This window comes from Talpa occidentalis, unplaced genomic scaffold (assembly GCF_014898055.3).
Source record: "Talpa occidentalis isolate TD23 unplaced genomic scaffold, MPIMG_talOcc4v2.1 talOcc4.10, whole genome shotgun sequence".
Classification (NCBI taxonomy): domain Eukaryota; kingdom Metazoa; phylum Chordata; class Mammalia; order Eulipotyphla; family Talpidae; genus Talpa; species Talpa occidentalis.
Genome location: NW_023600993.1, coordinates 95,170,213 through 95,184,466, shown reverse-complemented (window position 1 = coordinate 95,184,466; position 14,254 = coordinate 95,170,213).

The following is a 14,254-nucleotide window of genomic DNA, read 5'->3' as shown; positions in this document are numbered from 1 at the left end:
GACTGTCACTGGTTGGGCGTGGGTGAGGGCATGGGTGCTGGGCTCCCGTGGCTGATACTGCTCTGTACTGGTGGATCTTAATTGGGGGTGATTTTGTCCCCCTGGAGGGCACTGGACAATGTCTGGAGATGTTTCTGTTGTTGTGAGTGAGGGGGATGTGCTGCTGATGTCTAGTGGGTAGAGGCCTGGGTGCCTGTTAATGCCCAGGACTGCTCCCCAGGACAAAGATGAGGCTCAAAATGTTAATAGTGAGGTTGAGGAATCCTGCTCTGGAAAGTGCCAGAGGCTGGAGTAGAGAAGGGGACTGAGCTCAGGGAGGGGAGAGACTTCAGGAGGAGGGCATGGAGCCTGAAGACAGCTTTACCTGAGGTGAGAATGCCAGGGCCTGGGTGTGGCTCTGGGAAGCAGCGAGGATGCTTTTTGCAAAGTTGGACTATAAGGTTATGTGTCCTAGGGGAAGCGGGGGAGGAGAAGAACCTCCATTTGGGGGTGGGGGACTTTCGGGAAGGTGGGTTCAGAGAACTTTAGCTGAGACAGAAGGTGCAGTCCCTGAGTGTTTGGTGAAGTGGTTAAGCTTGTGTTGAGTTTGTTCATAAAAGAGGGTTCCTGGGGGTGTGGGCAGCAGGTCTGGGAGGGAAGGGATGGCAGAAGACAGGCCGGGCCTGAGAAAGCCAGCAGCCATGCGCAGTGCCACCATTAGGCAGGAATGGGGTGGCCCATGCGCTCTTGGCCCCTTTAGTAGTATTGTTTATGTTGGGGTTGGGCCGGGACACCTCCAGTCCGTCCTTTCATTGACCCCAAATCTGAGTCTGGTGGAATGAAGGTGTCGGAGTGAGCAGTGTCCAGAGGGACTGTTCTGTGTGTCCCCTGGTACTGATGTCAGGCTCCAAGGGGAGTCTGTCCAGGGAGATCCCGCTGCCTTGCCCTGGAGGGCGCTGGGTGGAGTGTCCCGGGATCCTCCCTGGACTGCCTGTCTTTGGGGCGGCAAATGGGTGCAGGAAAGCTCTGGGCCTTGTTCTGTATCTGGTCCAGCACTTGCCTGCGCTGAGGGTGAGTCTAAAGGCCGAGAGGGACAGTGACCTTAGCTTGTCCTTGTTTGTATCATTAAGGAGCTTGTATAAAATCGGAGGCTTATGAGCTAGGAGGTCCTGGATTCAAATTCTGACTTGGCTACAGAGCAGCTGGGTAGCTTTGGCACTGGACTTGACCTTTTGAGCATGAAGTTCCTCTTTGGCAGGGCTGCTGGGAGCATTACCTAGGATTAGGCCCTTGGGACTGCTCTGTAAACGATTAAGTGCTGTCCCATGTAGAGTAATAAGCCCTTGAAGAGGAGACAGAATGCCCCGTGCAGTCTGCAAGCAATGGGCAGGCCAGACAGCCTGGGAGAGGGTGTGAGGGATTTGAAATGTCACCAGCACAGGCTCTGCGAGTGGTATTTCCGAGCTCACTGCCCAGGGCTGAGTCACAAGAACAGCTGAGAGGACTTGGACCTTCACACTTCTGCTTCTAGAAGGGCAGTGAAAGCGTGGAGATGGAGCAGAGGGAGGAGTCCTGCTCGCCAAGCGTCTTCTCACATGCGTGTTCTCTCTGCCACTGGGTTCCATGGGCCAGTGGGGTCGGGAGGCCTTGACTGCTGACTCCCAGGAGGGCTCGTTAGTTAACAGATCTTTTAACCTTCACCACACACTTGAGCTTGTGTGTTTTCATCCCCACTTCACAGACAAGGAAGCAGAGACCCTGTGGGCAAACTGACTGGCCTCTGGTCACATATTCTACCCCATTCCAGGAGCAGTTCTCTTTCCCTTACATCACTCCATTTTCCTTCCTGAGCTGGGTGCTGAGAAGGGTTTAGGAATTCTTCTTTTAGGTAGGAATAACAAGAGAGTTTTTGGAGACCCAGGTCTCAAAGAGCCAATGATTGAGGCCCAGTGGCTCGGTGAGTGGGGGCAGGAAGATGAAGCAGAAGGAGCAGGTGGCAATTGACAGTGGGCGGTGTGGAGACTTGCTACTCAAGGTGTGGTCCATGGACCAGCAAACCAACACCTAGGATCTTGAAATGATCCTAGATCCTAGAAATGCAACATTCTAGTACTCCCCTGAATCCCTGCCTGCTGTCCCCTTCAGACCTACTGAATCACCGCCTGTATTGTAACAGGGCCCCCAGGTGATTTGTATGCCCATTTTATCCCTCCTATTCATGGGGATCATGTCCCCCTCACCATCCTTTACCTGCCTGTGCCTATTTAAGATTCTCTAACTTGCCATGCTTAGGTTCTGATAAATTATTGAGCCAGGTGAGATTTCCCTGCCAACTCTAAAGTAGAGTGGGAGAAGCATCCAGTGCATTAAACCCTCTCCTTTTTCAAACTCAAGGTCATCTCTAGTCAGAATGGAGGGAGGGAGAGCTTAGGCTGGCCTGGATGCATTCTTCCCTGTTCCCTTAAGGACGGATCCTTTTCCGCCCCTGCTCAGGCCATGAAGTATTGAACTCCAAGCAAACGTGTGTTCTATCAGTCACGTAGGCTTAGGCAGGGTGGGGCGGGTGGGGTAGAGAACAGCACTACAGAATACCCAATTTATTTTTCTTTGAGAAGTTAGAACAAAAGAAAAATGTAGAAGTAATGAATTGGCATGCTCACTGCTGGGGTAATAACTGTGAACATCTTGTTGTATTTACTTCAAGTATCTTTTTAATAAAAGAGATAAAAACCATTATAAAGATGCAATACCTTGGACGGACACCCTCCAGTTTTAAACTTCACCCCTCTCCCGGAATCAGCCACTACCACGAAAGCTGTGCTTTCTTCTGGGCAAGCTTTTTAAGCAGTTTGGGAACCTCTGTATTTTTATCTACATACAGAATGTGTCATAAATAATAGCTACACGGTGTGGCTTTGTGGGAATGCATTTCACTGTTTGCATGAATTTGCTCAGGGTCCCTTTACACCTTGATTTTTCACACCAGGACGCTTTGGACCTCTATTCTTGTTGATAAATTTAGCTCTAATCCATTTGTTCTGACTGCTGCAAGGTATTCTGTCACGGAGCTAGGCCATGTTTTGTTCCTCGTTTCCATCTTGCTGCTGATTTAGATTGTTCCCCATTTTTCACCAGGACAAACAAGGTGGCAACGAGCACCCTCTCCCCCTCTTGCCCTGGATAACCCTGCACCCATGTAGGGGCTTGTAGCCAGGAGTAGGGTCATTATGTCGCCCAGTCTTGGTTTTACGAGGTCCGGCCAATTGCTCTCCAAAGTTACTCTAGGGATTTCCATTCCCAAGAGTAGCGTAGGCGGGTGCAGTTTCCCCTACCTCCTCTACAAAGCTGGACATTGGCAGAGTTTTTTATTGTTGCTGATTCCTTAGAAGAAAAGTGGTATACCTCTGTGGCTCTTACTTGCCAGTATTTCCCTTTTGGTTGGAAGAGACCCAGGCTGGGTGTGATGAGGTCTGAGTGCGGGTCGGCGGAGTTTGATCAATCTCTAGCTCTGCTGTCCACTTGCCTTTGAGCTTGGGCCTCTCCCTTCCCCTTGCTGGTCTTCAGTGGGGTGGGTGGGCTGCGTGGTCTTCAAGGGGGGGGGCATAAAATGAAGGACACTTTTCATCCATGCTGTTTGAAGTCTTAATATGATGAGACTTGCCCAAGAAGGTTCCAGCACCACTTAGCACCTGTCCTAGGTCCTGGGCTCACATTTACTAAATGCTGCTTGAATTAGTGAAGAGGCTGCAGCATGGGATCAGAAGAAGCAGGTATTGGTGTAGACTCTCACGTTACGTAGCACATGACCCTGTGTGGATGGTCTGGCAGGCCCTGGCACAGCGGTCTGTCTGCTCTGAGAGCAAGAGGGAGGCCGTGCTCCTGACCTCCTAAGCCCTGGACTAGCTGCAAGACCTGGCTCCAGGTACAGCTCTGGCCAAATGTTTCTCCTGAGGCTAACTTTGTTTGCTCTTGGCTTTGACTTCACAGTTTTTGTGAAGTAGAGGAAAGGAAGTAGCTGCAACTGAGATGGGGCCTCTAGCTCTGGTCCCCCTGGTGACAGTCTCTTTCTGCACCCTTCCAGCCAAGTAACTATCTAACGTGACTCAGTCTACGGAAAAGAGCGGCTTTAGGGACCAAGCACTCAACAATGAAGGACACGTGGGCCAGAGAAGTATCCATCCATGTGCAGAGCTCCTGGATTCCAGTGGACATTCCTGTGGGCAGCTCTGTGATCTCTTGTTTCACATTTTTCTCCTCGGACAATGCTGCGAAACCTGCCATCCTTGTGTGACCTGGCTCTGGGGTGAGGTCTGGAGCCTGGGGACTGTTGAGTTTTCAGGGGACTGGTGAGCACCAAGGCCATTCCTCTGCATGTGCATGGTTGCCCAGATTGTGAGCTGCGTCTCTTCCCTGGCAGTTGACTGCTTGGCATTGGAAATGTGGGTACAACATTTGGCTGTCTTCACAGGCTTCATTTCGGTAACAGCATTGGTGCTGCTGGATTTGGCGGTGCTATTTTGTCCAGGTTGTTAACAGCCTCATAAACATCTACTTTCCCTTTTCTCGCTGATATTTCTGGTCCATTGTTGTGAGCAAACACATGAAATCCTGTGGTTATGGTTGCCAGCTCTACTAACACTTGTACTGCACCTGAAGTGTGCAAAGTGTGTCCATAGAAAATATCAAAGTCTCTGAATGCATCAGTGTTCTCATCTATAAAATGGGAGTAGGAACAGTGACCTCTAATATAGACTTGAACTGATAATTAAAGGAGTCGATACATGTCCAAGCTCTTACACATTGGCAAACACTCAAAAACTGTGCACTATTTTCACTTTTTTGAGACAGGAATGGAGGGGAGCACAATCATGAGCCATGTACAGGATGGAGTGCTGCCCCGGGTGTGGACAATACAGGTGTCCCCCGCTATCCAAAAGTAGAATGTTATTGGTTGGTATGATTTGGAGGCTATTTTTTGGGTATGGACAGGCTATTATCATTAATTTATATGAAAAAATTTCAAGCATTTCCAGAACACCCCAAAACCTTCCAAATCATACCAAATAGGAATGTTCTACTTTTGATAGTGGGGGAACCCTGTCATGGGAAGGATTATCTGTAGAGAATTTAAAAAGAAAAAATGAAATCAACAAAGTCAGTCTGTTTACTTATGATCACCATACACTGGCAATTCTAAACCTTACCACTGGTAACTCATTCCTCATCCTAAAATATTCAGTTGATCTATGATCTAAATTGTGGTGGTTACTCTTGAGTTTTAATAATATAAACTTCAAATTAGCATATTCTAATCACTTATCCTGTCATAAACATTGCATTTTATTTCTTTTTTTTTTTTAGTGTCAAAGAACTGGGGTGTAGGCCAGAGGTACAGGGGGTGAGAGGATTCCCCAGAGACAGAGTGGGGAGCAGAACAGGTGGATCTACTGAAATACACTGCTGAGGGGAGCAGTGGGCAAGACAGGAGAGGTCTGATGTGCCATGTGGGTCAGCTCCCTGGCCAGGCATCAAACTCTGGCTGTAGCGATCATAGAGCTGAGACTTAACCCCTGGGTCAACAGAGAGACCCAACATTGCATTTTGCAAGGAAGTTAATGCAAAAAATTTCCGGTTATAGTCAGCCTTCTACATACATGGGCTTAGCTACTTTTGTGTTTATTTTGAAATGATTCAAAATCATTCACACTTGCCGTGAGCGAAGTTCAGGTCTCTAATGTTAGGGATCCTATTTATACCTTGCATTTAAACCATTGATTCAATATTAACAAAAATAGCCTAGTAATTAAATGATGGAGAATGCTAATGTGAGTTATTTTGATTCTATCATCCTATATGACCACTTGGAGTTTTAATTTATGCTTAAAATTCAGAATGATGAAATGGGGTGTGTGCTGTGAATAGAAAATTTTTGTTTGGTAAGTGCAAATTTCAGTTTCTACAGTAAATACTTTATTGAATCTGAATAATAAATGTAACAGGGAAATTTCTCCTTCATTATTGATAATTGTTAGTGGTTTTCAAACTGCAGAAGGAATCAGGAAAGTAATGATTATTACTGATTATCCCATGGTATTACTGGAAATAATTTTGCCAGATAGTGGATGGGGGTATTAAAGACATCCCTTCCTGCATAGTTTCACTCACTGTCTCACTGGCTGCTCCCTATCTTTCATGCACATTTCTTATTTAATACACAGAGTGATCTGAAGGGGAAGGGAGCATATTACGACTGGTATATTATTCGAATTGATCTAATTCTGCTGATGATACAAAGCTCTAAAACATTGCTTATTCTTACATGAAATTTTGTTGCTTCCCTATAAAACGTTTTATTACAAATGTAACCTGGGTTATATTTTGCTCCAAGGGCTGTGAAATGTGATCACCTAGTCTGGGTGATCTAAGTTGTTTTGGCATCTGTTCTTTCTGGGACCTCTGAAGTGTCCCCTCAGTTACTTCAGAGGGCCTTTCTGTGTGTGTGTGTGTGTGTGTGTGTGTGTGTCTAGGGGTCGCAGGACCTGGTGCTCTCACACTGCTGTCAGGGACCCTCAAGAGAAACCTGCTCTGGGGGCAGGTTATCACAGTGGCTGACGCCTCTGGGGCCCACTCCCCCTCACTCCCTTGTCTGAGGGCTGGGGGCCGAGGTGTCCATGAGAAGCTATTGCTTTCGCAGCCCCCCAAAGTCAGGTGCCACCTGGGAGACCCTGTGGAGCTTGTGGGGGCCCTTGGCAGGACAGGGGCAGCTCAATTCCCAACAGTGGGTGCATCCAAACAGCCATGTGGCTTGGAATGCCAACAAGATTTCCTCCTTGAGGATGTTCTTTGGGTGCCCAACATACCCCCTTTTGTCCTGACCTGGGATCATGGCGGAGAGAACTTCAGGGGAAAGCCTTCAGTACACAGCGGTTGGGTGTGGAGCCCCAGCTCTGACAGCCACCCTAGCAGTACTGGGCGTGTCCACGTTCTTTATCCATGTTCTTTACCCGAAACACCACACTGGTCACAAGGCACAGGGCACCCCTGCCCAGACTCACTACGCAGACTCCTGAGGCCACCCTGGGGTACAGGACCCTCCTCCCAGTGGATCTCTTTGTCCACCTTGGGGAAAACAATCTTCATGGCAGGGGAGAGGACTTTTGGCCAGTTCTTTTTTTTTTTTTTAAAGATTTATTTATTTATACATACAAGAGCTGGGGGACAGGCCAGAGGTGTGGGGGGTGAGAGGATTCACCAGAGCAGAGTAGGGAGCAGAATAGGCAGACTGACTGACATACACTGCTGAGGGGAGCAGTGGGTGAGACAGGAGAGGTCTGCTTTGACTTTGGCCGGTTCTTCTCATACATTTTGTTTACGTGCCCAAGGGCGCAGCCTGTGAGGACCCAAACCAGGCTTCTGCCTCTGTCTTTCACTTATGAGGCTGCACCACTGTGACCTTGGCCTCCCATTTGACATAATCTTTTCTCTCTGTGTGTCTTTCATGAAGAGCCTTGTCATTGGGTTTGGGGCCCACCTGGGTAATCCAGAATGAGCTCCAGACCCTTTATTATATTAACAAAGACCCTTTTCCAACTGAGGTCACACTCACAGGTTTGGAGAGGGGGTTAGGATGTGGGACATGGACAAAAGTTTTTAAGGGCGATCATTTAGCTCACCCTAACAAGTGAACACTTGACTCCCTCCCCACTTGGGGTACTTCTAGATGTGCTCTAGAGTGTCCAGAGAATTCCAAGTGAATTGGATCTCCTCCTGCCCAGTGACCAGCCTGCTCATCAATGCAGCCATTTTGACAGTCTTCACTCCCCTGAATGCGGCCCCCGCCCCCAGCCCCTCACTGTGCTTCCTTGGAATACCTCCCAAACAGACTGCCTGTGTGCAAATCTTGGTCTCTGGGTCTGCTTTGGGGCGACCCAGATTAAGACATGTCCTCTCTCTTCAAAGGCCCTTGCCAGCCATGGGAAGTCACATCTCAGCTGCTCCACAGATTGGTTTGCCTGACCCCCCTTGTGCTGCCTCTTGCCAGGCTGCTCTTTCTCTGGGTGCTCCATCATCAGTCCTTGGGGCTTCCTGGCTTGTACCCTCCCCCAGCAAATTGTCCTTGTGATTCCACAACCTCATCTCTATCTCCTGGAGACCCCCAACTGCCGTGCAGCCTCAGCAGAGGGGAAGTAATTGCAAAGGTACCTGCTGCCTTAGATAGTAGGAAAAGTATCACAGTCAGCATGTGGCTTAATTGAATTAAAGAAAAAAAAGTCCTGCGCCTATCTCCACAGTAACTCATTGCCCTTGACGGGATGCAGATAGAGCTCATCACAGAAGCAAGAGTCAAGGCCAAGAAGGTTACTGGGCTCCATGCCTGACTTTAGTGAGCTCCCTACCCAGAGAGAGAAAGAGCTGAGTGCTTGGACCACTGCCCAGAGCTCAGAGACATAAGCAGTCCCTGGGCCTATGGCAGAAGAAAGGAAGGTGCTTAGAGACTGAGACTTTGGCCCTGGGATAGAGGGCAGGATGCAGGGAGGGGGCCTGCCAGAGACAACCTTGTGTTTAGGGCTAGTGGGACAGATTCCTGGAAAGACTGGTCAGAGGTGCTGGGATGAGCTTTTGCTCCCCCAGTGAGGAGGAGGCGTTGATCATCTGATCGTTCTTGGGCCAGGACAGCGATTGGGTCCTGTGGTCAAGGGTCCTGGTAACTTGTGGTCAAGGCCACAGTGGGCTGTGCATGGAAATCTCTCCTTCCTTCCTGAGGAGGTGCTCTCAGGCCAGCACACCCTCTACATAGAGGGTCAAAAGGTACAAACTTCCAGTTAAAACATAAATAAATCATGGGGGTGTAAATTATAGCATGGTGGCTCTAGTTAATAATACTGTATTGTATATTTAAAAATTGCTAAGATAATAATCTGGAGTTCTCATCACAACCAAAGATGTGGTTAAGGTGGACTTACTGAGATAGATTTCACAATATAGTCATACGTTGAATCATGTTGTAAGCCTGAAATTAATATAGTGTTATATATCGAGTATTCTTCAATTAAAAAATATTACCTGTGTTAAACCTTCTTTTATGGCTTCCTCTGGTCACAGCATTTACTACAGTTTTGAATGTTTTGTCTTTCTAATCACACCTTAAATTTTTTGGGGGGGCAGGATCTTTTTTTTTATTCATTTCTGTATGATACCAGTGAAAAATTGCCCTGGACAGAGTTAAATAGGGAAGGAAGACTTTAAGGCTTTAAAGAGAAAGGCCTTGAACTGCACCTCACTGGACCAAAAGCCAGGAAGGATTTTTTTTTAAAGATTTATTTATTTATGCATACAAGAACTGGGGTACAGGCCAGAGTTGTGGGGGGCGAGGATTCACCAGAGACAGAGTGGGGAGCAGAACAGGCAGGCTGACTGAAATACACTGCTGAAGAGAGCAGCAGGCAAGTCAGGAGAGGTCTGCTGCGCCATGTGGGTAGCTGCCTGGGCGGGGATCGAACTCGTGCTGCAGTGGCTGCAGATTGCTTTGTAGGTTGCCTCCCAAGGAAGGTTTTTAAGTTCTGGGGGTAAGCTAGTGGAAAAGCAATGGGTTCATTGCTCAAGACTAGGCTGGCTCTGTTTTCTCATTGGTACTTTTCAAAGTTAGGCTCCTACCCTCCCACAGAGACTTGGAGATGGGGGCAGTATCTTTCTTGATGATTATATTTCCAAAGAATGCTGTTAGCTTGAGAGGGACATTCTTGGCTTATAACACTGGCAAGAGGCTGGGGGACTATTTACATCTCAAAGGGGCAGAGAAAGAATTTATAATTGCAAGTTTCTAAAGTAAACATTAAGAAGAGTTTCTAGGGGTCTCCCTGGTGGCCCAAGGGGATAAGTGTCAGACTGAGAAACTATCTGCAGCCAGTGCAATGCGAGTTTGAGCCCCAGCCAGGGAGCTACCCACATGGTGCAGCAGACCTCTCCTGTCTCACCTGCTGCTCCCCTCAGCAGTGTATTTCAGTGGATCTGCCTGTTCTGCTCCCCACTATGTCGCTGGTGAATCCTCTCACCCCGCCCTCATACCTCTGGCCTGTGCCCCAGTTCTTGTATGTATAAACAAATCTTCAAAAAAAAAAAAAAGTGTTTCTAAGTAAACATCAAGACCAGGGGCCCATGGTCAGTAAGACATTGTCTAAAGCTTTAGTCAAACATGGAAGCATCTTGGTCAATGACTAGGACATCCTTTCGCTCCAGGATCTGACAAAGAACCCAACAACAAATAGGTGTGTTTAATTTAAAATGAATGTATGTATGTCTACTTGTTTAATCTCCACTTTCCCCTCTAGACCAGGAGCTTCATGAGGGCAGGGATCAGGCCTCTTGTTCATTGCTAATAACCCAGCCCTTTCTGCTTGCTTCTTGTAGGTGCTCAGTAGGTGTCTGTGGAAAGAATGGGTGGATGAAGGGACAGAAGCATCAAGGGATGATTCCAAGGTTTTCAGTATGGAAGAAAGCAGTGCCGTTGTGTGGCGGTGATGGTGATGGACTAAGGCAGAGCTGACATCCATCTGGTCGTGAGCTGTTCTGCAGACTTAAGGGAGTGGGGGGCTCACTGTGTTTGGTGTCTGAGCTGGAGAAGATTACGGGAGCACAGCAGGAGCCTGGGGAGGTGGTCGCCTTGCAAATTACACCTCTGCCTTGCCCCCTATTTGATTTCTAACAAGTGACAATGATCCTGGGGGAAGTGACAAGGAATGCTCTTTTGAGTTTATTTAGAAGATAGACCTGCATGGAGGTGAGGACCCCCTTCCAGGCTACCCCACAGGCAGATGGAGGCTGGTGCCTGTAATTACTTTCAGGGTCAAAACAGCTGCAATCAGCTCCTTTGTCAGCAGCGTTCATTCAATAGTTTTATCGAGCGCCTGAGGGTGATTTGTTCCAGTGCTGGAGTAATTGTCCAATCAACTGCAAGTCCCTGGGGGAAGGTGGCTTGAAGGAAGCATCCCAAACATTTGTGATTTAGACTAGATAGCTTCATTAATAAACTCCGCAAGCATTTGTTGAGCACCTACTGTGTGTTGGGCCCTGTGCCAGGCCCTGTAGAGAGTCAGAGAGGCTTCTTGCTCTAAAGAACCTATGGACTATGAAAGGGGGTAAACATAATTGTCCTTAAAATCATACTTATCCCAGGGCCCTAGTGAGGGCCCCATTTCCTCCAGATAGAGAAAGGCTTTGGAATAGGGCGTGGGAAGTGATGGGTGGGGTCAGGTGGACTTGAAGAATTGGCAATGATAGACATTCAGAGTCAGGGACACAGCTCTGTTCCTTGATCAAGCTCTAGCCAGGTTCTGAGGCTTCTTCTCAGTTCATCTTCAACCTTGGCCGATAAAGACTTGAAAAAATACTAATACAGTTTCTCACGGCTCAAGACCCCCTCCCTTGGCCGGATTGGCATCAGTTAGCCAGCCCAGATGGGTTTGATATGGACTGACCCCTGCTTCTACTTTTTATTATTTTTCACTTTCCTGACTCTGCTCCACACCCCTCACCCTTGACCTCCCCAAATTCTCTCATTTCCCTTTAAAACAGCCTGTCTGCACAGATCAGAGCAGAACCCAGTGCTTTGCCGCTGATCAGTAGTAGCGGAATAAAATCTGATTTCATTACTTTGATTAATTTCTGACAGTGTTTATCTTTGACATCAATTCTCCATGGAAAAATAAAAACAGAAAATTGACTGATGAAATTGTTCTTAAAGAGACCTTTTGGGAGTCAATCCAGCAGGGGAAATATAGAGAGAAAGCCTTAGAGAAAAAGGGGAACTGGATTCCTATGGCCTCGTAGGCTCAAGGAGGGAGTTGGGGCTTTTTTAAAAAATTTTTTAAAAAAGATTTTATTTTTATTTATTTATGTATACAAAACCTGGGGTGTAGGCCAGAGGTGAGGGGGGTGAAAGGATTCACCAGAGACAGAGTGGGGAGCAGAACAGGTGGATCTACTGAAATACACTGTTGAGGGGAGCAGCAGGCGAGACAGGAGAGGTCTGCTGTGCCATGTGGGTCAACTCCCTGGCTGGGGATGGAACTCATGCTGCAGTGGCTGGCGATAGCTTGATAGCGCTGACAGTAACCCCTGTGCCACCAGGGGGCCTGAATAGGGAATTTGATTCTACCCAAATGCCACAGGAAGTAGAAGAGACTAAGCTGGGTTGTAGGAACAGAGCAGTGCTGTGCCCAAAGTAAGCCTTCAGTAAACGTTAATGGTTGCTAAAGTAATGCACAATTCAAAAGAACAATTCCCTGAGCTGTGACATGGAGAGAGGCTTGTGGGTAGTCGAGGTACCTATGTTGGGGACATGTTAAGAGGCTGCTGCCTCGGTCCAGGCCAGATGTGTCGATGGTCCTGCTTTGCTCAGTGATTAGGGCGATGGGGACCAGTGATTGAATCTAGGAAAGATTTAGGGGGTCAAATTAATAGAACTTGGTGAATAACTGAAAATGGTGGGGGGCAGGAGAGGGAAAGGAAAAAAGGGAGAATAATGTTCAGATTTTTGGCTTGGGAGGAGTAGATGATGGAGCGGACCCAATTGTAGGAGCAAGGATATAGGGGACAGGTGGGAGATCTCTTTTCGCACTGATTTAAAGAGCAAGGGGGGATGTCTAGCACGCTGTTGGGTGTCTGGGGCTGGAGGGCTGGCTTCAGGGAATGGGAGCTTTTTTTCATTCCCATATTGTTCTTGGCTTGACTCTGAGCTTCAAGCATAGCATGGAGAACCTAGCACATCTGTGACTTAGTTTGGGCTGCAGAGGAGGCAAAATTCTCTTTACCTTCTTAGGGTAACTGACTGGGTCTGAGAATGAAACTGACATAAGGTGTATTAACAGGAGAAAAGCATACAAGTCTGCTTACCGTTTTCATGCACATGAGACCCTCACAAGAGAATGAAGACCTGAAGAAGTGACCAGTGCGCAAAGAAGCAATACATTGTGGAGACATGACATGACAAAGGGGTTCGGGCTAGCCTAAGAGCAGTAAATTGGGGGAATGTCGAGGAGATATATGGGGGACTTACCCAAACTAGTGGAAGATAAATGGATTCTTTCAGCAAATTTGTTTGTACAGATCCATTTCAGTGTGGATTCCCAGCTCTGTTGATAAGGTTGTTCTACTCTTCATGGTACAGGGAGGGTGCCATTGCCATGGGAAACTTTATGACCTGTTTCTAGGTAGCAAAGGAGAGGTCAGAACCCTTCCTGCACTTATGTTTTCTCAGGTGCCTTCCGCTCCAAATAATCAATGTGCTGAAGATGCGTATTTTGGGGGAGTATATCTTGAACTCCTTCAAAGTTCTCCCAGACTCCAAGACAAGAGGGAAGGGAAGGGACTTCATTTGGGAGGTCACACACGTGGGGAAGTGAATCAGAAGGAAAAGAACCCACAAAGCGTGTTACTGATCCCTGATAGGTGTCTGGATCTTAGTCCAGGTCGGGGTGGGGGGAGCAGAAAAACCCCATGAGAGAGGAGAGAGAGTCGGGGCATTTACACTCCCAACCCCTATGTTGGTCGAGGGCACTCCTGGGAGCCTTCATTCCCTGCACGTCTGACCTGTACTTGCTGCCAGGGTGACTTTCCACAGATCCCGAGGAAGAGCCCTCAGCCACTAGAACTGGCTGCTGACAGATGGAGGGTCAGGGGCACAGTGACATGACCAGGAGGTGTGGGCAGCCATGGACATCATGGGCTACAAAGTCTAAACATGCAGTTTGTGAAATATGTAGATTTTTACCCCTAGCTATTGACAGACTTTAGTTTTATGTCATCTCGGTGGCGTTAATTACGTCATCAAATAAAGTCTCCTGAGATCACAGCAAATTAAATGGGTAGCCCAGGAGTGGGATACAGCTGTAACCAACCTGTGTGCTAACAGTTCCTCATCTCACCCACTTGGGATTCGTTCTTTCGAAAAGAGCATTTATCGGAACATCTACTGTGCCCCAGATCTCATGCTGGGAACTTCACACCTATTGTCTCATTCAGTCTTTATAACACCCTTTGAGATAGGCCTGGCTAGACCCATTTCATAGGTAAGGGGACTTAGCCATTTGCTTTTGTTGAAACACTTTGCAACTGGCAGAGCCAAATTTCAACCCATTTTCTTTCCTCAACCTTTTGCTGCCTCCTGGCAGGTGGATATTACAAGAACAATCTTAGCTGAAGCATTTGGCTTACATTTGCATTCAATATTTATTGAAGTTCCGGGGACCATTCAGTACTTACTGTCAGGGCTTAATAA